This window comes from Megalobrama amblycephala, linkage group LG16 (genome assembly GCF_018812025.1).
Source record: "Megalobrama amblycephala isolate DHTTF-2021 linkage group LG16, ASM1881202v1, whole genome shotgun sequence".
NCBI lineage: Eukaryota > Metazoa > Chordata > Actinopteri > Cypriniformes > Xenocyprididae > Megalobrama > Megalobrama amblycephala.
In genome coordinates, this window is record NC_063059.1 from 24,986,775 (window position 1) to 25,014,097 (window position 27,323).

Sequence of the window (27,323 nt, forward strand, 5' to 3'; positions counted from 1 at the left end):
TAGTTTATTTAATATTGTGGCGACCAGGGCGGGCGAGAGCCGTGAGGGAACGGCGCGAGGCCGGTGACGCAAGTGATAACGAGCATCACCTGGGAAGCGCACCGGCCTTGAGTCTCTCACGGAGGAGCTCCGGGAGCATAAAAGGAGGAGCGACGACCGTGGAGGACGAGAGAGGACCAGGCCTGGACTTTACGTTATGTTTTATTATGTTTGTGTGGCCTGCAGACGTCCGCGAGGGTCTGCCGGCATTACTTTCGTTTTGTTCTTTGTTTATTTTGAATTAAAGTTTTGTTGAACGTTCGCCAGTTCCCGCCTCCTTCTTCCCACATCTATGAACTGTGTTACATATATTAATTATAAATTTATTAAATGTCTCTTGCAAACTATGAAGGGACAATGAGTCAATACACTGACATGGTAATGCTAGACAGATGCTTTGTTTGCACAGTCCTACCGTAATTTTGTCACTCCTAGACGTACGTCAGGGGGGAAACGTTTACCTCGATAAAGGAAAGTCATTGTCTCACCAGGCTATGTTTATTTGGCAATGTAACCTCACAGTGTTATTCGGTTATCCAGTGCTGAGCTTCGATGAAACTTCACGAGACCGGCGAGATGCTTCCACAGGGCGGGAGATACGCGGCGTGATTGACAGCTTTGACACCAAATGGATATACGTGAAAATCAGATGACATGATTTCACAACTTTTCATTGGCCATTTAGATATGCGAAGCATACAGTATACGGAAATGAACCTGGACATTCAATCCGTCAAAAAATCTCAAAATCGGCAAAATGGACATACGTGGTTTTCATCGGACAGCGACGATATACAGTTGTATTTTTTTTCGAAAATGCCGTCTGTTATAGTTTAAAGCCCTTTGAAGCTGCACTGAAACTGTAATTTTGACCTTCAACTGTTTGGTGCCCATTGAAGTCCACTATAAGGAGAATAATCCTGGAATGTTTTCATCAAAAACCATAATTTCTTTTCAGCAGAAGAAAGAAAGACATAAACATCTTGGATGACATGGGGGTGAGTAAATTTTCAGGAAAATTTTATTTGAAAGTGAACTAATCCTTTAAACCAGCAAGAACTGCCATGATGGTCCGGACCAGAGGCCTGGTGGGAAAAAAAGGACATTTAGACAAACTGATGAAGACAATTATTAATATTTTGTTTTTTGATTTTTTCAAAACATCCCTTTTTAATAAATACTATATAAATACTGTACAAAGGCACTATAACTTCTAAAGCTTTTCTGATTAAACTTGACTGATACGAAATAATTTCCTACGCTTGTTTCCTTTGAATCTGAGTGTATAACTGACTCAAACCGGCCTGTCACAGGAGACCCGATTTCATTCAATTTTGAAATATGTGTTTTTATGTCATCTCATGCATCTAATACACAGCAGTGACCCCAAAAAGTATTTGGACACTTAATCCACACTTAAAATGTAGGAATGTCACTACATTAAATAAATATCAAACCAAGCTACATTTATCTTAAGAAAGACAGCACAGGTGCACTTTTCAAGAAAAACATTTCACAAAAAGGCTTTAAGGATAGGCTTTAAAGGATAAAACAAAAGATTTACTGTTCAAATGAAGTGTTTGCATACAGTACTTTCTGGTTGTCAAACTTAGCGGAACATTTCCATAGTTAATGTCTCTGCTAGAACACCTGCGTGAACCTGAGAGCCTATAGTTGGTTAAGTAATAGCAAAAATGGCATAATTTATTTATATGCCATTTGGTTTGACACTAATTTAATTCACGACATTCATACATTTTAAGTGTGGCTTAAAAGGAAAGTTCACCCAAAAATTTAAATTGCATTTTACTCACCCAGGGCGAAAAGAAAGTTTTTTTTTCATATATGAAAGTCAATGGGGTCCAAAACAACAACAAACCCACTGACTTTTTAATGTAAAGATAAAAAACAAACTGAGAAATTGTTCAGAATATCTTCTTTTGTGTTCCGCAGAAAAAAGAAAGTCATACAGGTTTGAAATGAGATGAGAAATGATCATTTTTGGGTGAACTATTACTTTAAGTGTCCAAATATGTTGTGGGACCACTATATGGTGGCAACCATATTTTCTAGGTCTAGGAACCAAAGAAGCATATGTTTATAAAGGTACAGTATGGCTGGTTATCGTGCAGTTATCTCATTGAGTGTAATGACATGATACTGAATATGTAGTCTCCGACCGTGACAGGTTCTGTAAAGGAGGCCTGCAGAGACTCAGACCATTTGTCTCTTAGACAAGTGTGTGCAGACACCTCTAATTCGGGTAAAGATGGAAAAAGACCAGTCTATGCATGTTTAGTCTGTCCGGTGGTGATAAGTCCCATGAGCGGCAAGTGTGTGAAGAGCGAGACTGTCACCGCGCATTTCTTTTCAGAGAGGATCCATTACATACTGTAACACTCAGAGAGAGACAGAGAGATTTTTTTAGCACTGTCCTGCAAGTCATTTTAGTGAAAAGCAGTATTAGGAATATAAACATTGGTGTTGTGGTACAATGGGGCTCACTCCCCCCTTTACTTTTCTACACAGCTTCCTGTTGGTTTCTATTTATATAAAAAATATGGGTAACACTTTACAATAAGGTCTCATTTGTTAACATTAGTTAATGTATTAACTAACAATGAACTAACAATGAGCAATACATTTGTTACAGTATTTATTAATCTTTGTTAACGTTTGTTAATAAAAATCTAGCTGTTCATTGTTTGTTCATGTTAGTTCACAGTGCATTAACTAATGTTAATAAATACAACATTTGATTTTAATAATGTATTAGCAAATGCTGAAATTAACATTAATAACAATTAATAAATGCTGTAGAAGTATTGTTAATTCTTAGTTCATGTTAACTAAAGTAGATAACTGTTAACAAATAAAACCTTATTGTAAAGTGTTGCCAAAATATGAATGAAATATTTAAAAAGAATTACATTCAAAAATGTTTATAAAAATATTCACATAATTTCTATTCTATTCTATTCTATTCAATTCTATTTTATTCCCTTATCCCATGTGACAAGGTCTATTTGCCTAAAAAATAGGGAGAGAAAAAAGTTTATAAAACATAAAAAAATACATATATTTATTTAATTTTATTTCCATAAAAAAAAAAAAAAAAAAAAAATATATATATATATATATATATATATATATATATATATATATATATATATATATATATATAAAAATAAAATACATTTTATATTTTTTTAAGAAATATTTTATTCCTTTCCTAATCTCTTTATCTAATGTGACAAGGTTGACTTGGCTTTAAAAAAATAGGAAATGTGCATTTTGGTAGGTTAAAAATTCTTTTCGTTTTTTGATGCAATCTTATAAAAATTCGATTTAAAAAATTCGAAGGCAGAAAGGATTTAAAATGTGAGACACAGAGCTACACAAATGTGTAAACAAAGTAATGGAATGGGCCTTATTACTTAGCAAAGAAAAAAGCAAGTGTTTGACCAGAACAGTTGCCATATTCATTCCCTGGTGTTCGGGCTTCCCTCACCCTGAGGCTGTGGAGGCCCGAGGCCCTAAGCAACTGGCCATGTCCATAATGCAGCCCTGGTTCTGACACATAAAGGAATTAAAAGACCAAAAATAAAATAACAAAGAATACAAACGAGAGTGAGAAGGACACTGGCATTCCTGCTTCCCAACACACAACACAATGCAGTTCAGCCTAGATTGACACACTGGCCATATGGAGAAGGAATGGACCCACCCAAGCACATGGACACACAAACAGGCCTTGACACACAACTCTCTGCCAGTAAACACACGCACATCCAGCTCTTCCTGGAACAGCACCACAATACAGCTGCGAGGCCCATGAGCAGCATCAACACCAACAGTGACACACGCTCTGTGATAAACAAAAGATTGCATTATTACTGTATTATCAATTCACATGAAGTGTGAGGATGATGCAAAAGCAAATGCCCCATACACTCACAAAATATTCATTATAAGGATAGTTCACCCAAAAATTAAAACCATCATTTATCTTCCTTTGTGTACAGCAGAACAAAGAAATTCATACAGGTTTGGAATAACTTGTGGGGGAGTAAATAATGACACAATTTTCATTTTTGGGTGAACTATCCCTTTATTGTTACTCTCATATACACACTTGTGCACAAAATGTCAATGTCAAAATGGGGACACAGGCTGAGAGCTGAGAGTCAGCACATCTACAAAGCCTCTGCTATATGGTGTGGAGATCGCTTTTACATATTTCCACTTAAAAACTCGCCATCGAGTTCCTAGACACACCAACAGGTTCTTCCTCTGACACACTTTCTACGCTTTAGTTTTGCAAAAATGCTATGTGGTTTCATGGTATGTGACTGTGGGAGCAGATCAGTTCCCGAGCTCAAGCACCGATCAGCTGATTGCCTTATCAGCACAAAGACAGTCACACCTTTAAAAAAAATTAACATTTCACATACATTTAAGATGTGGTTTTGGGGGACTGTCAGCCATTGCTGACACATGTGCTGATTAATAATGTCGCACAAAAAACAGGCCGCTTCCAGGAACATTTTTTGGAGGTTCCAAATCAAGGTTAGAGATTGTACTCAATAAGAATGGGCTTTGCAGATGTGACGGCTGGAATGCTTAACTGCAGCCACATTCTTTGCCCTATCTCTTTTTCTATCCCATCAATTTGCTATCTCCCATTTTTATCTCTATAAATCACAATGACTATGTTCACAACAGCTATGAAAGTGAAAAGACTATGAACTGCGAAATAATTGCAAGAAATGTCTTTCTATTGAGTTGTCTCTGGCTGCACATTCAAAAAAAAAAAAAAAAAGTACAGTACAACGTGACCAGTGTAGTCTGATTCATGACTCTTATGAACTGGTTGATTTTTTAGTGATTCAGATACATAAAGCGTGACCACTGTAGCCAAATTACCGAAACAAGGGGAAATTAAGAGTTGGTTCTCTTAATGAATAGTTCAAAAAGCTGCGTTACTGGTTTAAATCAGTCTGAAACACTGTCCTGTTTTATTTACAGCAATAACAGCATTTCTTACATGTAAGCAAAATAGGCATTGACTGAAATATACCAAAATGAATTACAATCCAACTGAATCGACTTTTAGATTGTACTCAGTTTATTTAAACAATTTATTTTGATTCAACACCATTGTATCAGGTTTCTGGTTTAAATGTGATTGATTCATGTTAAATTGACTTGAAACGATTACTCTTTGACTTAACTTGATGTTTTCATATTGGAATAACATGTTTAAATCAAGTAAACCCAACCAGGACTCAAACAGGATTTTCACTTCCCATCATGCTTTGCAAAGGGGCTGAACTAGGAGTGTAAATGTTGAAATAAAGTGTTATTTTAAGCAGTTTTTAGGAAGATGAGAAAATGGAAAGACTTTTTAATGTTTACTGTTCTATTATGTTGGTATTTGAAAGTTTCTGTTAATTAATAGTTTTAGGGTTACCATTGTGGTGAATTGTTGCACATGTGCTTGGGTTGAGGACCTGCTAACAAACTTTCAAATTACTTTAATAAGAAAGTAATCACTGTGGTAGTGCTCTGGGTTGCATTTCACATATAGATTTCTAACACAGAACATCACAAAAGTTATATAAATCACAAAATTAAACAAGAAGAATTCATTGTAAAAATCAATGTATATGAAAACAATTTATTTATTTATTTATTTATTGCTTTTTATTTATTTTCCAAAACATTGCAAATTAGTTGGGCTGACACTATTAAATTAAGCTGTGCCCAACCATAGTAAAAAAGTTGAATCAACCTTAATAAATTAAGTTGACCCAACGTAAGTACATTAAATTGGAATAACAGAATTGCATAATGCTGAAATAAAGCAACTTAATCATGTGGAAATCCTTTCCATGATTTTTTTATGTTCGTTCAAAGAGTTTTTTTTTTGAGTGTAATCGATTGGGAAAATCAGTTGTTTTATTTTTACCTGAGTACAAAGGCCCTTCCCCACGCACGGGACGCAGCAGTCGGGCGGCCCAATTTGTCAATATACAGGCGCCGAAGATAAAAAAATATTTTATCTTTTTGTGAGCGTCAGCGGCAGCCATGTCAGCTTTAACCAATCAAAGGGGATCATTTTAAACTTCTTGTACCATAGTCCCCCTGCTCTTCCCGGTTAAGGAGTGTTTTATGTACCCATTTTGTTCTTTTTTTCTTCTGTTGTACATTAGCACATAAATAAGAAGATTTTGCATTTCCTGCAAAGCCCCATGCCTGGGATGCATCTATTTCCCTCAAATTATATGAACGAAAAAAATATTATTGATAAATAATTAATAATTGAATAACAGATGACAAACTGACACCAACACAAACATTTCCGTTAAGTTTTTTTTTTTTTTTTTTTTTTTTTTGATGATTGTAACTATGGCAACATCCGCCCTGAGACTGCGATGTGAGCACCGCCTCAACTGTACAAAACGCTTCCATTTCGAGAGAAAGCGGCAGCCGTCAGCATTTGGGTCATGTACCGACCACAAAACTGATGCTCATATCTCCATCGCTTTGAGTTACTGGAAGCCCACATGAGAAAATCACAACACACAAGATATGCACATGAGTAGTATCTCACACTGTACAGTGTGAAAGATTCACACAGCACACGTATACTGAAAATGTTCAGTTTGAGTCCTGAAAATTTAAAAGACTTGGTTATAAAATATGAGGGTAAGTCTTGTTAATAACCAAACTATGAAAACATAACCTTATTTTTGATAGCTGTTCTTTTGTGTGAACATATTTGCTCTAGCCTACTTATAGATGAAACAAACAACAAAACTGGATCAACATATGTGTTGACTTGGAACAATGTTAATATCAACCAACCAAATTTTAAGCCTTGCAACAAGGTAAGAATGCATGATATATCGGTATCATATTGTTATTTCCCCTATTTTTACATTTATATCGCCTTTGCCGTCATCAAACACTCACTTAAAGGTTAAAAACACTAAACTTTAAAAACACAATAATTTAATAACCCTGTTAAAAGTAATCTTAAGCAAATCTTAAAATGAATATCAATTTGTCATAATGTTGTGATGTCTTAGTCTGGGTAAACCCAGCCTGATCTGCCGGCGATTTGATTTCGCTCGGCAACTCAGTCTGAAAACCTGTGCATTCATTTCTGCTGCGCTGTTACACTTTTGCGGGAACCAATCACAGACTGGCTTATCCACCTTGCTCGCTATTGGCGGGTATAACACGATGGCGATAGAGAAGCGACGGCAAGCAGCTTTCAAATTCTATCTGATCTACCCATCTCTCGCACGACCGTCAATCCAAAATAACAATGCACAATCACAGTGACGCCGATTGTGTTAAGCATTTACCTTATCTGAGAGAAATGTAGAAGAGCGTTGATCCGACAGTCTCTTCATAGGAAGATTACAAACAGCGATTAATGACACACAACGATTCTCTGCTGTTATTTTGGTGGTTTGCTTCACGATGTGAGTACAGGACTCTTTTACTTCAATGCCCCTTGATGGTAGACAATATTTTTATTATTTGCTCTATATGTTTCGTCTCCCTGCTTCTTGAATCTCGTGCCGCCTGAGCTGACTGGAATTCTTTTTGGTTGTCATGACAATGACGTAGTTTAGGACGGCTATATTCCGCGTTCATTTACACTGAACCAGAACATCAGAGTCGCCTTTTAAACTCTCGACGATGCTGAATGACTTCTTTAGTTAGCAAACAAATTGCTCGAGTGGGTGTAAATACCGATCACTTTCATGTTTTTTTTGCACAACCTGCAAAAATCGCTCGATGCCATTGCTGCTTCTGCAAACCGCGGATCAATGCTACAAACCAATACAAACTAACCCTGTGTCTCAATCAGCTCCCTAGTTCCCTAGGTCGTGAATCAGTATATCATGCAAGTGAATGTGGTTGATTCCCTGATCAGTGCCCTGACTATTGAACTAGGGAGCTGATTGACACACGGTAAACCTGTCTGGAGTTTTCGCATCGCTCTGCAAAGTACGTCACCCGGATCGTTGATCTGATTGGTTGAAGGACTATCCAATTGCGTGACTAATGCTCGTTGATCACGCCTCTTGTGCAGTAGGAAATACATAGCAAACTCCCCAAACCAATGTTCAATTTTAAATTGAGCTTGGTCTGGTGATAGCCAGACTAGTGATGTCTAGAATTATATTTAAATGACAGGAATGATGTTCCAGGACAAACAATTGAAGTTTACATTCAACAAAAGAACATATGCTACATTGCAAAATCATCTATCTGCTCAGTCAGTTGTATTTTATATGCTGCGTCTTGATGAGTTTAACCAACAAGCACAACAAGTCTTCACCAGAATGAACATGCTAGTTGACCAGCTTTCACCAGCTACATTTTGATGGTGAACCTCTTATCTTGGATACGATGGTCCACCAGCTAGACCAGCATAAACCAGCCTTGACTGGCATGTCTATCGTCTTTATAGCCATTAGGCTTTAGTGAAGTCGAGTTGCTCCATTGCTGATGTTGTGAGGCATCCGTCTGTATGGATCACCCTCACTGGAGTCTGTGGACAAAGACCCAGAATCCTCCTGCACTGTATCACTGTCGCTGTCAGAAGACAAGTGTAGTCCATGTACACACACGTCTGCCACATCATACAACAAATGAACAACTAGTCAAGAACACTTAACGTTTAAAAAATATGTGTATTCACGTAACACTTACAGACATGCATACACACTAAATGCTTTCACACAAAAGTCACTCCCATAAAAACACACCTTGCATAAATCCATGTAAATGCAATAAATGTGTTCCCCTGCACTATAAACACATCGCTTGGCCTGGAGGAGCTTCAGACGTTGCAGTCGCGTAGTGACATATGAGCGTGTCCTGCGACACACAGAGAATCCATCGTCCATCAACACACTAACGTGCTGCCTACGCACACTTCTGCACTGAGTACGCCATGCTGAAACTAGCCAGGTCCTGCAGGTTTACAATCCTTCAAACTCCACAGACTGGTCATGGGTTTCATGATCTACTATTACGCAGCACAGACACGCACACACAGAGAGACAAGCTTTAGGTGTGTGAAGGTGAAGAGCTGAGGCCTCTCTCATTAACAACAATCTGGAGGAAGTTTTCTGTCCTGTGTGTTGATGTATTTCCCATTAGAAGTTTGTCGAAGGGATTGTGCCATGATGCTACTTATTAGTCATTTTTCAGGCAGTTTTATAGGGATATACTTGTTTCAGAGATCATTTGAATGTAGGGTTGGTGTTGAATATTGTTGGTTCTATTAACAGTTCTCAGACATCAACATTCTGCCATGGATGTGAACAGAACAGTGCAGTAAATAACAGTACTACTACTGAAGAAGCATACAGCACAACCAGTGTAGTCTGATTCCTTAACAAATGACTTATGAGTCAGTTCTTTTTAGTGAATCAAAAACATAGTGTAACCAATGCAATGTGATTCCTTAACAACTCTTCTGAGTCTTCAGTGTTCAGTAGTATTATTATTTTTTTAAATTTACACTTTTAAATGTTTAAATATTAAATATTATTTGTTCTGTTTTACTGAAAATGCATTATTTCTAATTTTTTCTTCTTAAAAAGGTACTAAAATATTCATTAGTAGTATGATTGAATGGGATAGTTCAGCCAAAAATAAAAATTCTGTCATCATTTAGGGTGCTTTCTATTGTAGCTTGTTTCCGCCACAGAATAAAAAAAAATATATATATAATTGCGACTTTTCATCTCGCAATTCTGATTTTTTTTTCTCAGAATTGCATGATATAAACTCGCAATTGCATGTTATAAAGTCAGAACGGCAAGAAATAACATCAGAATTGCGAGATATAAACTTTACATCTTTACATAAAGTAAAGATAAACTACAAACTTGTATAAAGTACAAACTTTACATAAAGTTTACATCTTGCAATTTTGAGAAAAAAAGTCAGAATTGGGAGAAAAAAAAAGTCAGAATTGCGAGTTTATATCTCGCAATTGTGAGTTTATAACGTGCAATTGTTAGTTTATCACTCACAATTCTGACTTTATTTCTCAAAATTGCAATTGCAATTCTGAGAAAACAAGTCAGAATTGGGAGATGTAAACTTGCAATTGTGAGAAAAAAAGTTGCAATTACCCTTTTTTTTTTTTTATTTAGTGATGGTAACAAGATTCCATAGCTTTCACACTAGCGCTTTTGGTGTGCACCCGGGTTGATTTGTTTGGCTGATGTGAACATTTGAACTCGGTTGCACATCCACAAACCGAACCTGAGTCCCATTAAAAAGTGTGGTCTGGGGTACGGTTCACTGCTGATATGAATGCAATCGTACTAAATCACGGAAGCTTTGGAAACAAAACCAATGGTTCAAAAACAAAAATATAAAAGTGAGGTGAGCAACGCTATGCATTTTGCTGTCTACTTCTGCGCCATCGTTACCAAGCAACGGGGTAACAGCTGCTGCTTTGGATGCAAACACACCGTGGTTCGGACCCAAATAATATAGTCAGGGGCAGGGGAAGAGGGAAGCAACTGAACTCTGGTTTGGACCATGCAATCCAACCAAGTGTGAAAGCACCCTTACTCAATCTCATGTTATTCCATGAGGATGAGTAAATGATGAAAGAATGTTCATTTATGGTGAATTCCTGTATCCATTTAACTGGAATCATTACATTTTTTATAGGCCTGATTCCCATATTTGACTATTCAAAAGGAAGTGTAGGAGTACACTAGCAAACAAAAGGCCTCAAACTTACACACACGTAGACTAAATGCCACCTTGCCTATTGGAGATGTTCTGCAGTCTGAGATTTACTGTGGCACCTCACTTTGTCCTGAACTTCATGTTGTTCACAGTCCTAAATCAACAAGAATACATAATAGAGAAATGCAGTCATGTGGAGATTTTAAACACAGTGGCATCTTGAGAGCAAGTACACAATAAAGCTAGACAGGGTGAGGAGGAGGTAGAGTGGGACAGAAAGAAGGGAGTGGAAGTGCAGAAGAATGAGGAGGCTCTTCAAGAGATATTCGGGATGGAAAATCCCTTTCTTTTCTCTGACTTAGGCTGAGGAGTGCCGTGGGACTTTCTGTCCTGCTGGAAGGGTGAGAGACAGAGAAAGAGGCTGCAGCCACGTCTGAAACTCACACCCTCTCTGCGGACGTATCATTACGAGTGTTTGGGCAGCCTGAGAGCGTGTGTGTCCACGCATGTGGAGCTCAGCTAGCGTCTGAAAGCCATTGCTTGCTGCGAAGAAGTGCAGAAGGGGGGGGTGGCGGTGGGCTGCAGGTGGCTTATTCCTGAGTGCTGCCAAGAAAACAGAATACCCCGGGGTGGGAGAAAATAATGAGAGAGGGAGGACGGGATGGAGGTTGATTTAGGCAGTGTTGTTTTTTTCTTAGTATTGATTTGGAAGGGGCTCTGGGTTACATTGCAGCACGCTTTGCCTTCTACTTGAACCGGGGTGTGACTCGTAGTGAAGCCCAAATGACTTAATTCATTCTTCTAATCCTCCACACGATGCACTTTCAGACCTCAGAGGCACAGGGCTGTGCCCATTCCCCAAGCTAGAGAAGAGCTGGGGCCAAGATCCATCGTTTTTAATAACAACACATGCCCTTTCTCTCGATCGCACAAACATGTTCCCAAGTTCACTCTCCCACCTTAGACCACAGTCTGTGAGCTGTTCAAAGAAGAATGCTCACTAACACAATCAGCACCGAGAGAGCGTGGGGCCGCATTTGTCAAACCCTGACATGTCCAAACGGTGCTATTTGCATTCATGTGAGTCTGCCGATAAGCAAAAGAGCGAAAATATTTGTAAATATTTCCCCCGGCGGATTTCGAACAGACAAATGAAAGATAACCCAAGGAAATGTGAATCACATATACAGATACGTGGAGATAGGTCTGAGCCGTTAAAGCCCGAAAATCACATACAGTCCAGCAAATGGACAGTTTCATTAGCGCTCCGAATCTCACGCAGTGCGGCTGTGGCTAATAGCCGAGGTCTTTTGGAAGACCCTGTCCAATTACCGTTCAGAAGACCTCAGCTCAGCAAGGAGGCCGTCAGCCTACACCTGAACTCAAATGACACGTGAAGATGCACAGGGAGACTTTAAACTTGGCCCTGTGTAGTAGGAAGGAATCTAGAGAAGCACAAAGAGGAGGAGGAGCACAGGAGGGGAGGGGTGGGGTAATTTTTCCTATGGGTGCTGTGCTATCCAGCCTGTATGACAGCTGAAAATGTGGAACACATTACGGAAGTGACAGAGTCGGGACATAGATACAAACAAACACATAAATCCCCATAGACTGACACACAGACGCTCCGCCAGACAAACAGGCACCTTTGTGCCCTAACTCCAATCTTTCTCTCTCTCTTCGCTCCATGTATTTAATGCAGCTCTGTTCCAAAACCAAGAAAGATGCCTACACAGGCAGAATTTTAAGGCGTTGTAGATGTGTAGTGGATGTCTCAAAAGCGATGCTACTTAATTGTACTAGCCCATTTTGGTCAAATTCTAATGTAGCGTCGCAAGTTCCGCAGCTTTGCAGAGGCAAAGGCAATCCAATAATATATTTATTTAATATATTAAATTAACGAACTATATTAAATTAACTAGCTCTGCGATGCGCCATGCATTACGTAATCACGTTGGAAAGGTCATGCGTCGTGACGTAGGTGGAAGTACCGAGAAAGTGTTTACAAAGCAATCATGTAAAAACTAAGTCAAATGGCCTTTAAAAAAAAGGTAAAACAATAACGTCTAACGATTTTTAAGTTGGAGGAGAAAATGCGAGTTTTCCGCCCTACCACGGTACTTTCAACTATGTCACGCATGACCTTTCAAACGTGATTACGTAATGCGTGGTGCATCACAGAGCTAGTGCAAGATGAGCATTTGTGGTTAAAAAGTATATAAATGTTTATATTTTTTTTTAGAAAATGACCAATCGTTTCGCTAGATAACACCCTTATTCCTCGGCTGAAATTGTGTAGAGCCCTTTGAAGCGGCATTTAAATTGCAATTTGGACCTTCAACCCATTGCTAACTGTTGAAGACCACTTCAAAATCCTGGAATGTTTGCCTTAAAAACCTTTATTTCTTTTTTTCCTGAAGAAAGAAAGACAGAAATCTTGGATGACATACGGGTAAATAATAAGTAAATTTTAATTCTGAAGTGAACTAATCCTTTAATAACTTTTTACTCGTACCCAAAATTCATTGGGTAAGAGGTTCTGCAATGTTCAAAATAAGGTACTTATAAGCATCCCTTTCAGTTAGCAGCTCACTTCTTGCATCTCTTCCTAACACTCTCTTCTTTACTCATTGATCCATATCTTTCCCAGTTCCTTTAATGACCATGGCTGGCTTTATCAGTCTGTGAGATCTTCTCTCTGTTGTTCTCTCTTCTCTCTGTTGAGAGATCTTTCGATCTCTCTCACCCTCTTGGAGGGGGCCTCTTGGCCTTGCTCTTGGTCAGGGGCCCGAAGAGACACAGAGAAAGTATTTGCCCCATCACCAGTCCCCTGCCCCTCTCCTCCCCTCGCTGTGCCTTGGCCGTGCTATAAAGGTTAGCGAGGGCTTGGTGTGGGTGTTGTGTCTTATGGTGAATTATGGGTACTGTAGCCAGGGGACCCCAGAAAGAGCGAGATGGGTGTGCAGCTGGAATCAGGATGAAAGGGAAGGAGAGAGTGTGGGGAAGAGAGAGAGAGGGCAATTCGAAGGTTCATAATGCCAAGTGCTGATGTGTTTGTTTTCCATCACTGGTGTTCCGGGCAATAAGGAGGGAAAAAAATTGACATGAAAAACAAATAACGGATGTGATTTATGACATACTTTATGTTCATGTGCAAAAGAAGGGCAATAACTTCATGATGAAAATGGGTGAATTATCACCTAACAACCCACTGGGAGAATTTCTATTATGATACGGCACTTTTTATCACTCACATTTGTTTTTGATTGTAAAAACATAATGACTAGAGGGTCATTAGTGGGAGGAGGCGAGTATATGGGTGAGAATGCAAGATAGATCGATAGATAGATATAATAACATTTTACACTGAATTGTTAAAGTGGTTATCTACGAGGAATAATGTATAATATATTTAATATGTTATATATATATATATATATATATATATATATATATATATATATATATATATAATAAAAATATATAAATATTATAAATGATCAAAAAAGGATTAGGTCAGAATAAAATCAGCCAAAACACCGACAAATTAAAGTCCATGGTAGCAGACAGATTTTATGTGGTCAGGATCAGACTTGTGAGGAACAACTGTTAAAAAGTTTTATAATTTAAAAAAAAAAAAACTTTTATTAATATACATATTTAGTAATGGGTAGTAACTGATTACATGCAGTCTGGATTACATAATCAGATTCCAAAAATGAAGTACTTGTAATTAGATTACATTTTAAAATACTCATAATGACTTTTTATCGACTACTACTTTATATCTTTTAAATGTTCCTTTCTAAAAAAAAAAGAAAAAAAGAAAAAAAAGAAAACGAAAAAAAAAGGCCTACTGTTTTTATAGGTTCAGAAGGTCATCCAAGTTTGTGGAACTGCACACACAGACTAGCCACTAGTCATGAGCTGATCACTGAAAACTGAGAACCACACAGCATTTGATCAGTAGATTTACAGAAATCATTTCACTTTTAAGAAGTGTTTTCTCAACACTTCTTAAAAGTGAAATTTCTCAACACTGCAAATTTCTCAACACTGCAACATTACATTAAACACATTAATTATTAATTGAATTATCACTAACTGCATGTATTATTGTCATTGGAAGGGTTTTGTCTTTCAAACACATTAAAATGTACAAATTCACACCTTTTCATATTTACATGCAACGCAGGGAATCCCCATTTTTTTGTCAGCTGAACCTCTCTGAAAAACAAATAAAATATTTTTAGTTAGTTTCATTAAGTGTTACATTTTATGATTTAATTAATAGTTAATTAATAATTAATTAATAATTTCATTAAACTCATAAACCTACTGCAGTTCTGTCACAAACCCCAGTCCGGGAAACCCTGACATAATGTAATATTTAATGTACTTCAAGTTGTTGATAAAGAATGTAATGTAGTTTTATTTCTCTTTGTATTTTTATATATAAAATAAATAAAAAATAAAATGTGTGTCTTTACACTGTATTTTCAATAGCTGCTCTTTGAAAATGTAAAATGTCTTTATAAAGGTAAAAATACTAGTCCTCTGTGCATAAGCATCACATGGTATGATTCACTGTCACGGTCCTACATTAATGTGTTATCATGTTCATTGCAGTGAGACGCAGCAGAGAGTCAGGCACTTTCGCTGTGTCAGTCTGAGAAAGCAACAGAGTGCTATTGGGAGAGACAGAGAGGGAAAGAGGAGAGAAGAGATGACAGAAGAGAGGGGAAGAGAAGTGGGATATGGACAGGGCCTCATCCAGACACATACAAACTCACCCTAGGCCTGACCTACTGCTCATCTTATGAATGGAAAGAAATTGTTTCCTAAAAAAGAAGCTTTTTGAAAGCATGAGTAACTCCAATAATACAATCACTCCGCCTTTCAGACCTACTACAAGAGGAAGGGACAAGGTAACAAATGAAAGAAAGGGGACAAGAGAAAGAAAAGAGAGAGAACAAGAGAGGTTTATTTTATTAGCCCTTAATAAATATCTGACAGATTTCCTCAGGAAATATTGCAGATCACATGTAAAATAGTTTAAGACTGATGTCAACTGCAGCAACATATGAAATCTATTACTGCGAAGCCGCAGCAGGCACAGAGTGAGAGAGAAAGAGCTGTGCTGAAAGTCATGGCAAAAAAAAAAAAAAAATCTCATGGCCTTTCCAAATTCTTCGAGAGGTAAAAAAGTCAGCCAAGACACAAAATCAGAGAAAAAAAAAAAAAAAAAAAAAAAAAAATGAGAAGAGGAAAAAAGAACAGAAATCCACACACACACACACACACACACACACACGCACACACACACACACACACACACACACACACACACACACACACACACACACACACAAATGCTGAGCTCCACATCCTGTTGGGGTTGAGGCCAATGCTGTGGAGAGTGCCCAGACTCTGCTGCCAGCTCCAGGGAAGGATGGAAGATGGAGAGCCGACTGGGACTGGAGGAGCGGGGGGTTAAAGTGCCCGGAGAACAATACCAGCTGCAGGGAGGCAGGGGGAGGAAGTGAACCCTCCTCCTCATCCTGAAGAACCAGAAACTTGACAAAGCAATCATCCTCCTTATAGCCAGCTCATCCTGCTGGCATTCTCCTCACATCTCGGCCAGAGGGCAGAATGGCGGACTATTTATCTAACAGGCTCTAATGAATTTCCATGCTGGTTCAGGCTGGTCTAGCTCATGGACCAAAAAATGTTGGTCTACCAGCATTATATCTTTTGTTTAAACTGGTTGACCATGTCCTGCTGGTTAAAGAAGAGTGTTAGGGACCACTCATCTTACCAGCCTGCTACATATGTTGGTTAGACTAGTCTTAGCCTAAGATGTCATGTCCACTTTTGATATAAAATGTAAAAAAAATTATATATAATTTTACACACACACTTATTCTTAATTTATCTACATAAAATAAATCAATATAATAACATCCTAGATGTATGAACAGAATGACCTGTGATTGCTTGACATCAGTCAGATGGCTATTTCTGTCTCTGGTCCTGTTTCCACCTGGCATTAAGATGCTTTTCAGTCAACGGATCACAAGTAGACAAGGGAGACACATTCCTGTTTACAAATGGTATTTTAACCCACCTCTTTTGTCCACTTTCAATCACTTCTGTGCTGATTTCTTCGAGGGGAGGGTCTATGGGCAGTAAATGTACGGGGTTTTTTTTGGATCCTTTGATCTAATGGACAAAATAAGCTTGAGCAATTTACATATGAATTTACATACGGAGAGCATCAGCCTTCATTTCTACTCTGACAGCCGCAAGACTAGCCGAACGCGGTGAGTGCGTGTTAGAAATCAGGAATGGTTAGAGAACATTGTGCTTGGTATGTTTTTAGTCTTCAAAACAAACTTGGGTCTTCCGCCGAAAAAGTTTAAATCCCGTCCGGTTAGCGTTCTTCTTAATGTTTACACATTAAGTCAGTAGGCGGAGAGAAGGCGTTTTTAGTGGCTGTTCGAACACATTCGACCACATGAGCATTTACACTACAAAAGCAATCCGGTCGAATGTGTTTTCAACTACCTCTGGAAGTGGTCGAAAGTGGACAAGCTCAAAACATTTTACACCCCGTTTACACCTGTATTTAGTCTTGTCCACTTGTGATCCGATCGACCAAAACGCATCTTAACACAAGGTGTAAACAGGGCCTTAGTGGGCATTTCTTGACTAGAACAATTCGCATTTTATGACCAGAACTTTTGCGGTCTAGTTAAAGGCCTGGTTATGTTCGATTATATGAAAAGAGGCTTGAATTTATTACACATTTCCTATTCATCACAATCACCATCACAAAATCCAATAGGCTACAGTAATCCAAACGTTCTAGATTTAATCTGGTTAATGAACAGCACAGCTCTCGACTGCAGCAAATGTTCAGGCAGTGGTCAAAAGGACAAAGTAAGTTAACCCACACTGACGCACGCACACAAAGTCTTAGTTCCTTGTTTTGCATGGCAAGAGCAACTAACTCTGCCCTACTGGTGCCAGTATGTCTCAATGTGGCAGCTAAAAAGTCTACAGCCATCTTTACACTCTCTCTCTGCTCAGAGCAAAACCACAGGCCAGTACCCACAAACTAACCAGCCATGGACTAATAACCATTGAAAAACACACACACACTCACACATACACACACACACACTCAACATCGAACAACCACACATACCAAAGAGGGAGGTAGTGCTATGGAAAATGAGAAGTAGTGAGGTTTCTGCTTTTTCTGCAGTATTTCCTTCTTTTTATCATCACCTCATAAGAGGGCATGCAGAGTTCAGCTGGGGCACTGTAGGGTAGTAGGCAGGGAACTACAGATATGAGCCAGCCACACACACCACAGTAAGAGGTGATGATTTCACTAAATGAGTGTCAGCAGGTCTGCTTTGCAACCGATAAACCTCTGATGGTTGCGCATACCAAGTATCGGTTTGTATGTGTGTGTGTGTGTGTGTGTGTCATGATCAACGGTGATAAGGTACAGCGTGTGTGAGATCTTTTTAACTGCACTACAGACGGGTGTAAAGCATGTTGTGGGTCCCGATTAAAAGGGGACTGACCTAGCACAAGAAACTGACAGGGAGAATGGTGCCAGAGCCCAAACAGGCCCTTATATGGAGTCCTTGGGTTGTTTTCTCTCCTCCTTCAATCCCTTGTGCTAGTAAGCATTGCATGTTTTGAGGAGAAAAGATGATCCTTCCAAGACATCCTATTTACAGGATTATTTGCTGGCAAGCTTGTGGTCAGTATAGCCACTAGACAGGGTCATATGCATTACTTCATTCAGGTCTACCAATTTGCTTCATCTTCAAATCCTACCCTCAGTGGAAAAACAACAATAGATAAGAAAAGGATTCAGATCCCTTTGAATGTCAAAACAATTAGGGATGTGCAAAACTACATTTCCAAAAAAGGTGCATATTAGTACATTTTAGTAGTAGTAGTACATACCCTTAAGGTAATACAATGAACCTTTTAGTAGTAAATAAGGTACAAATATGTCCCTTTAATGGTACTACCCCATTGTCAAGTGGTTGTACCCCTAAAAGGCACCATTTTTGCACAATTTTTCTAAGAGTGTAGATGGAGCACAATGGGATGGAACAGAATGCAGTGGTCTAAGGAAGAATTTTAAGAGTTGGAAGTCATCTAGGTCAAAGATGTCAGTCTTAATGTGTATGGATGTAGGTAATACAGGGCTCCTACAGGAGGAGAATTTAAGCATGCAACTTTTCGAGAGAGTTTTAACTTGCAGACAGTCTAAAACTGTCTAGGACAGGGGTGTCCATTTCTGCTCCTGTAGAGCCACAATCCTAGAGATTTTAGCTCTAATCCTCATTTAACAGACCTGAACCAGCAAATCAAGGTCTTCGGGATTACTAGAAACTTGGTGTGGAGCAAGTTGGAGCCAAACTCTGCAGGACATTGGCTCTCCAGGATCAGGATGGGACACCCCTTGTCTAAAAAAAACAAAACAAAACTACCAAAAAAAAAAAAAAAATCTAGATAATCTAGATAAACAACAGCAAAAAAACCCCTCACTAATCAACTGGTGATTGTTGGATGACTAGTCACTTATCGTGAGGCAACCCCACACAAGACTGTCGATCATCTCCATTTTCCAAACAAGCCCAAACACAATAAACCATCATGTGGATTTTGTGGGTTGCACTGTGAGTGTTTAAGGAATGATCTCTTCCTGACTTTAACTGAATTGCACAGTATGGAAAAGAGTTCTTCCACACCCCATTTATCTCTGGGCAAGGGCCTAAGGTAGAGCCCTGAGGAACCCCGGCGAGCCCTGCAGCCCAGCCTCCCTTCATCCCCTCAAGTTCCATGAGCACAGCGCCATGTTGCTTTTGGCAGAACTCTGCAGGCTGTCCCTGCGTGCCTGAAAACCAGCACTCCCCCCACAGTCCCCTCGGCCAAGGCGCACATTTCTCACATTTTCTTGTGCTCTCAGCGAACAGCACACTGGGAGTGTGCTAGCCGGCTTCGGACTGACAAACCGGGGGTTGGGACGGATGTGTCCGGTTCCACTCGTATCCTTTCCCTCTGTGGCAGTTTACAAGCCTTTTGCCCTGACAGACAAGCGGCCGCAGCCAACAGGTGTACCTCTCGATGTCTCAATCAGGGAGTGATCAGAAAGCTGGAGCAGATGGAGAGGAAATAGTAAAGTTGTCTCAAAGCCAACCTGCTGCTCACGGTCTGGTAAGGATACTAAAGATACAAGTTTACACAAAATCATACTGACGCACAACAGTAACATTCTTCTAACAGCAATATAAGTCACCATGTCAAAGTTTATGTGAAGTAAAAAAAAAAAAAAAAGAAGAAGAAAAAAGTATGTTTGTATTGTGTCTGTTTGTGTGTTCATTAAACGGGACTCAGGGCGACCAGAAATCAGACCCCCGTTTGTTTCCAACAAAAGAGGATGGACGTTTAACCCTTATCCCACACACCGGGATCTTTGGCAGGAGAAGAAGATTTATATTTATTATTTAATCTCTTTTTTCCTCCTAAACCCTAATTTAAACTTCAGTCCCTCAGTGAGTTTTGGGTTTGGGCATTTATACATAAATGAAGCTTCTCCGAGGAAAAAAAAAAAAGGATGAGGAGAGAGAGAGAAAATGAGGAGAGGGAAAAAAACAGAGAAAAAGCACGGTTTGTCTCCTGGGTGCCCTTCTTGCCATCCCATTTCCTATGCATCTGGTCTGTGTTTGTGCGCAAGAGAAGAGGGGGGAAAGAGGGAGGTAGGGCCGTCTGGGGCCGATTAATAACCAGTGATTTATAGGAACTTTTATAGAATAATACAATAAAAATGTGTGTGTACGTGGTGTGTGTGTATGTGAGTTCAACTGTGCATGTGCGAGCGTGTGTCTGTGTGTGTGCGCGTGAGAGGCAAGAGGCAGCAAGCACACAATGGTTTTCTAATTCTGGGGAATCAAAAACAAATTATCAGGGAAAAAAACAGACCCAGCTCTGGGTAAATTGGGCACAGATGGACAAAGGGAGGCAGGAAATCAAGAGAGGGAGAGAGAACACAAGATTGAGGGAGAGAAAGAGAAAGAAGTGTATAAGAGGAGGACAGTAGAGTACCACAGAGCAGGGCTGTGATGGAGAGGATAAAGAGGAGGTGGGAGAGGATAAGGAGGAGGTGAGAGAGAGGACAAGGGCACAGTGGGGAGAAGAGGAAGAAGAGAGAGGGATTGTGGGAGGAGAGGAATCAGGGTTCCCATGCCCTGTGAAGAGGAAATGGGCTTCGGAGGGGCCAGACTGCATGTGTGAATGAAGGAGGGTGTAAGGGTGACTTGACAGTACAACTTAAAAAAAAATATAGTAGAGCTGTGAAGGAAATTACTGTGTCTGATACTGCATACTGTCAGAGTATTTATGGCATTTGATGAACAACGTCTCAACCATTATTAAAGTATGTTATAAGCATGCATGTGTGAAGATTGATACAGGATATACTATACCTGCCATGTTGACATTGATGTGACCACAGTGAGTGGTTTCCAGGATTCGGTTGCAAAAGTGTTTTGAAGTGTTTTAGAGGTTAAGGATGCTAAGGTGTTCTGGGTGGTTGCAAGGGTAATGCTATGTGACTGTTAGGGTATTCTGGGTAGTAATAGGGTATTGCTATGCGGCTGGTGTTCTACGTCTTCAAGGAGTTTTTAAGCATTAAAAAACACTGGGTGGTTGCTAATGCGACGCTATGGGGTTGATAAGGTCTTTGAAGTGTTTTTTTTCAATGCTGTGATGCAGTTACTTTGGACTCTAGTCGCTATGGAGCTGCTATGCAGTTGCTATGATTTTCTACAACTTCAAAGTATTTTTCAGCATGTTCTGGGTAGTTGCAGGGGGCTTACAAGTTAGGGTCATTGACGAATAAGGTTTTTAAAAGTGTAAAAAAACCCTAATGGAGATTCATTTTTATTAAGTATTAACAACGAGATTATGTGGTTTTTATAATTGATTAACACTGCTTTTGTCATTTTCTTTTTTTTACCAAAATTTTGGTTTTACCGAATGACATTTTTGGTTATACCGAATAACGATATTTTCAAACAATGCTAACAGGCTGATATCTAGCTACCTAGCAAAAGGACAACCAATAATTTTATATTTAGTACAAGTTTTTAAAATATTACAACATTTTCCATGTTTTATAGCGGTTGTACCGAGTGACCTGATGTTTCGGGACATGCGTATGAGCAAGTGAAAACATGAATTTTTCAAATAGTTAAAAGAGAGTTACTTTGTTTCATGACCATGTGGTCCTTTGCAGGTGTCTGAATGATGTCACATCCTGTCACATGATATTGACCGCATGACTTGATCCAAAATGGTCCCTTTATATTGATTACTCTGAATGACATCAATGAAATTAATTTTTCCGGACATTCTTTCTCATAACAAAGCAACGACTTCTACACATAATTTTAATATAATATTGCACTATGTTAATATATGATGTTATAAAATCATGCCATTCGGTTAAACCAAATGACCTTTTGACACTTCAAAACCTTTAAAATACCTTTATATGTAGCAAAATATAATTAAAACCTTTTGGATTCAATAAAAGAGATCAAGTTGTACTACAGGGTACCTTACATACTTTGGATGTCATATCTTTATTATCATTATTAAGGCCTTTGGACGAAAAAATGACCCGTTAGTTGCTTACTGACCCAAGCAAAAAAGTGTCACTAATATTCTGGTCCTTACGCTTCGTTTTGTGTTCCATCAGACAAAAATCGTAATTATGACTGGCTAGAAAACAATAGCACACTTCAAGTCACACATTTAAAAAAATGTGGGATAAATTACACACAGAAGTTCAAAACTTATGGTTAGGGATTGTGAAATGTTCAGTAACAGGAACCTATACAATATCAAATGACTTTTACATTCATTTGATTACACTTATTAATGTGGCATGATTTGATCACTTGTCACTCTCTCATGTGTGCTTCTAAGTCCATCTCTCATTACATATGACACTCAAAGTCTGTTAGAACCTGTTAAACATGAGCGGTGCTCATGAGGGGTGGGTTTGGTTAAGGGAAAACACTGACAACCAATTAGAGAGGCTGAGTTATGAGAGGTTTTGGGCTCTGGATTCTGGGAAAGGAGAGGCAGGTACAGCTGCAACATGAGAGGAAGTGCTGCTTGTGTCCTGTCAGGCAAGAGGTTAACTCCAGTCCAGAGGAGCCCACAGAGTGCCTGTGATAAGCAAATAGCAATATGAATGACTTCCTGTGATGAGGGCCTGGACTGTGGCATCTGTCAGAGAGGATCTGCCGCCTTTGTACACGGAGCACAGACCAACACAGCCCCCTCGGCACACATTCACACGCACACTCACGGCCCTACCCCGAAACTTCCTGGTGACACTGATCTGAATAACATGCATTAGATCTCACAGAGCTGGCCCCTGGGCACTGCCACCCACATAAACAGTCCTGCTGTCTCCCAGCATGCTTCACTCCCACAGTCAGGAGGAGAGGAGGGGGGCGTTGATATTGGCAGCAGCTCTGTAATGGCCCCACACTGGAAACTTCATCAGTGAATCATGCTCAGCTCCACTGTGCACAAAGAGAAAGGATAGCAATGAACTTCCTCCCTATCTCTCTTTCACACACACTCACAATCTTGTGTCCTTTGCATCAAAGTTCGCACTAAGAAGAAGAAAGAAAAAAGAAAAGAAAAAAAAAACGGAAAAAAAAATCTTACGGGGAAAAAAGTTCTGCCACAACAAAAAAAATACCCCTGCTTACTCACTCTAGTACTCTCAAGTTCTCTCTTTCTCACACTCTGATATTCTCAACTTCTCAACTGTTAGAAGAGGCCCAGTGAAAGTTGAATGCTGACACAATGAAAACGATCACGTCTGAAGATGGGAACCAATACAGCGTGTATGAACGGAAAATAAAAAACACTTCTAAATGTCACTTGCTGATATGAATGTTAAAGGGATAGGTCATCCAAAATGTTGTCATTCTGTCAACTTTCGATGTAATGAAAGTGAATGGAGATCACTCCATTCAATGGAGATTACTCCATTAACTTTTTTTTTTACTGAAAACCTTGACGGATATTTCGGATATTCTGATATTTCCAAAGATCAGTTTATGCAGTTCACAAAACCTGAATGATTCATTTATGAACCTGACTAACCTGGCTCTTGAGTTCACCTCACTGACATAAGGATCCAGTCACATTGGTTAACGGTTCACTGGAATAATTAATGCGAATAATGACTTAAAATGACTTAAGTCTGTTCATCACACATGGCTTCAAAAGACTTGGTATGCAGCGCTTAAAGTTGCGACAAAATGGAAGTAATGGAAGATTTTTTCTTTCGTATTGTGATATACATCTGAGTGTAACGGATTATCGGAATGGGAAAAAAATGAAGAGTGGGAGAAATGAAAGCAGATGAATGTAAGCAGACTAAATGATTGAAGCTTTGGTTTTGACATTTTGATTAAAAATTACATTTTAAAAAAAGTAAATAAACATGCATAGATGAATTGTTCATTGTAAGATAAATAACATGCATTCAAAAAATATATATTGACCAAGTCAAATGGATCAATTATATGATGCTTTTTGAAGATTAAAACTCCAGTCCTTATTGTAATTGCATATGAAAAAAATGACTGGAACAAACTATTGTTTTTCTTTCTGTTCCTCAGACAGTTTAAAAAGAAATGAGTAAACAAAGAGATAATTAAAAATTTTAATTCCTCTAAGACAATCAGCATTAACAAAAAAATATGACCTCAACAGAGGTAATATTTCAGCTAAGAGCCTGGAGATAAAAGTCAAACCATGCCCAAATGTTGCACAGGGCACAAAAGCGCTAACACGCTTCCTGCCACGCTATAAATACAAATGTGAGCTGAGAATGCAATTTTCTCACGGTTGTATTCTGAGCTGAGTGTTTACAGTACAAGCTAGGCTGCAAAAGTGTGAGTGGCTGGAGACAGGTAGCTGGGTGCTGTGCGGTACGTGTTTAAAGACGGGCGTGTACGTGCCGACCTGCCCGTGTTGAAGTGTGTGAGCCTGATGATGCGGTTGGCCCGATACATATGTGACCGCAGTACATCATACGACTCAGAGAGAGAGAGAGAGAGAGAGAGAAAAGAAACGAAAACGAGCGAAAACAGCATCACAGGATCTGGCGTGTGGCGCACAATTCAGCGTGGGTACAACAGGCAGCCCAGAAACCCACACAGGTTTCACTTCTGCCTGCTGTGGCAGCAACTCAACACTCCACACACCGGGTGAAAAGTTCACGCGGAGGTCATGGCACAGCACGGACGACTAGAAAGTGTCACACTCAGAAAGAAACCTTATTTGACACATAACAAATTCAAGAAATGCACATTGACGCATTAATTTCACACCAGGGAATTGAAGTTTTGGCATTGAACTAGACTGGCTGCAACCAAACTGAATTGTGGGCCTGCTGAGTCAAAGGGAAAAGGGACTTCCAGTGTAAATGAGTGGGAACAGAAGTCATCAGTTAAAACAGAACGATAAGACATGGCATTTTCTGTATTTAATGTGTATGCGTAGGATTTCAAGAGCATTTTAGAAAGAAAAAAACAAAAACAACCACTTTGGTGGGCCACAGACGAAAAGGTTCATATCAAGAATCTACCATTTAAATGTTATTGCTGTGTGTGTCGGAGCGGCACTCAGAGCGAGAGCAGCAGAAGGCAGCTGGGTTTGAGGGTGAGGGGGGTTGAGTCTTTCTCATGGCCTCTCGGCCCGCGCTGGCCTTTAATTCAGTCGTGCTATTGGTCGGAGGAGCTTGGTGACACAGTCACCACCACACACCCGAGACAGCAGCCACACAGGCGTTCAGGCACACTGGAGGGGAGAGAGAGAGAGAGAGAGAGAGAGTGCAAGATGTTGAGTGTCAGTGCATGGTGTTAAATGAAAGTGTCAGAAACTCATGCACCAGTGACTTAGCCAACCAGCAGAGCGCTGAAGCATGGAGGTCCGCGGTGAAGACAGACACAGCAGCAGGCTGTTCTGCTAAAGGAAGAGTCTGCCCTCTGCTGGTGGAGCCCAAACCTGCAGCACTAATACAAGGCCATGTATTACAAAAAAAAAGGCCTGTAAGCTTAAATTTTAAAGGTTGTGGTTCTGCCAGGCCAATTAATCACCTGATATTTGGCCATTCTGAAAATATTGCATTGGTTGATAACGTTGCCAGCTTGACCTGTTAACAAAAGTGCCAGCTTCAAAATCTACCATCTACTATCCTCAAAGGATAGTAATCATTTTCTGTTTTACAAAAAAGTAAAATGACTATTCATAATAAACACAGATATTCCAACTGGGTCCTCACACCATCCGTGCTTGGGTCCTAATTTTAGATATAAATTCATACAATTTTGTGTACATTTAATTTAATATCACTCTAAGCACACCTATGCTATATTAATTGCACATGGAGTTATTAGGACAATTTTATAATGTACAGGCATGCTCTTATTTTTATGATGCTTTTTATGAAATTTTTATTCCTGATTTTTTTGGCTTCATTTACAGGACAGTATAGAGTAAACAGGAACGTATGTGTAACTATCCTCATAGGATAGTAAGCATTTTCTGCTTTCAAAAAATAGCATAATTCACTTAAGTAATTCCATTAATTTAAATATACTATTCATTAAGGGTGTAACAGTACACAAACATGACGGTTCAGTACGTATCTCAGGATTGAAGTCACTGTTCGGTACAGCACGGGGGAGAAATCTAAACATAAAATTACTTCTTCTTTTTTTTATTGAACAGTGGTTTATTGAACAAAATGTGTCTCTCTCTCTTTAAATAAATTCAATTATAATTAATTTTTTTCTTAAGGATAAAAAAAAATCTATCTCAGCTAATGATGTAAACTGTATACAGGGAGCCATTTCTTGAACAATATTATAATACTAAAGGTTACAGATAACTAATAAATAATAACTAATAGTCCAAAATAATAAATTCAGTTTCTATTTATTTTTAGATATAATATTCAATACTCAGATTAAAAAAAACTAAATTGCACATAAGGCAGGTTTTGCATTAACTTCTAAATCTAATTGTAAAATTATTTTCCAATTATTTTTCTACTCCAATTCGTTTTTTAAATATAATCATTTACGCAGTTACTGTCATAACTTGCTTTCGTGACAAATTTATTTAAACTTATTTTAAATACTTAAGACATTACTAACAGATAAAGAAAATATAATGAATATATAAGCTAATATAATGCATTTATTTTGTGAAATGCTCCCCTCTAGAGTTAATTTCTCTAGTGAACTAACATGCTGTGGACACTAAATGACTTTCCTGAGGTAAATGTAATGCTACACAAGATATCTTTCTCAAGCTGTTTTATTGATCTCTTTCTGAGGTTGAAACACTGGAGATTACACATAAACATATCTATGCATAGATTGCCTGTTCTTCTTCTGCGCTTTTTC

The 27,323-nt window shown here is 38.9% G+C and overlaps 1 long non-coding RNA gene across 1 annotated transcript; it reads right to left on the bottom strand.

The window, feature by feature from the left end:
• Positions 1–13,359: 13,359 nt before the first annotated feature.
• On the bottom strand, positions 13,360–15,004 carry LOC125248156. Its single transcript, XR_007180259.1, has 3 exons — positions 14,953–15,004; positions 14,640–14,723; positions 13,360–13,849 (listed from the first exon to the last, which is right to left on the bottom strand). It is a non-coding gene; the product is annotated as an uncharacterized LOC125248156 (long non-coding RNA).
• Positions 15,005–27,323: the final 12,319 nt, after the last annotated feature.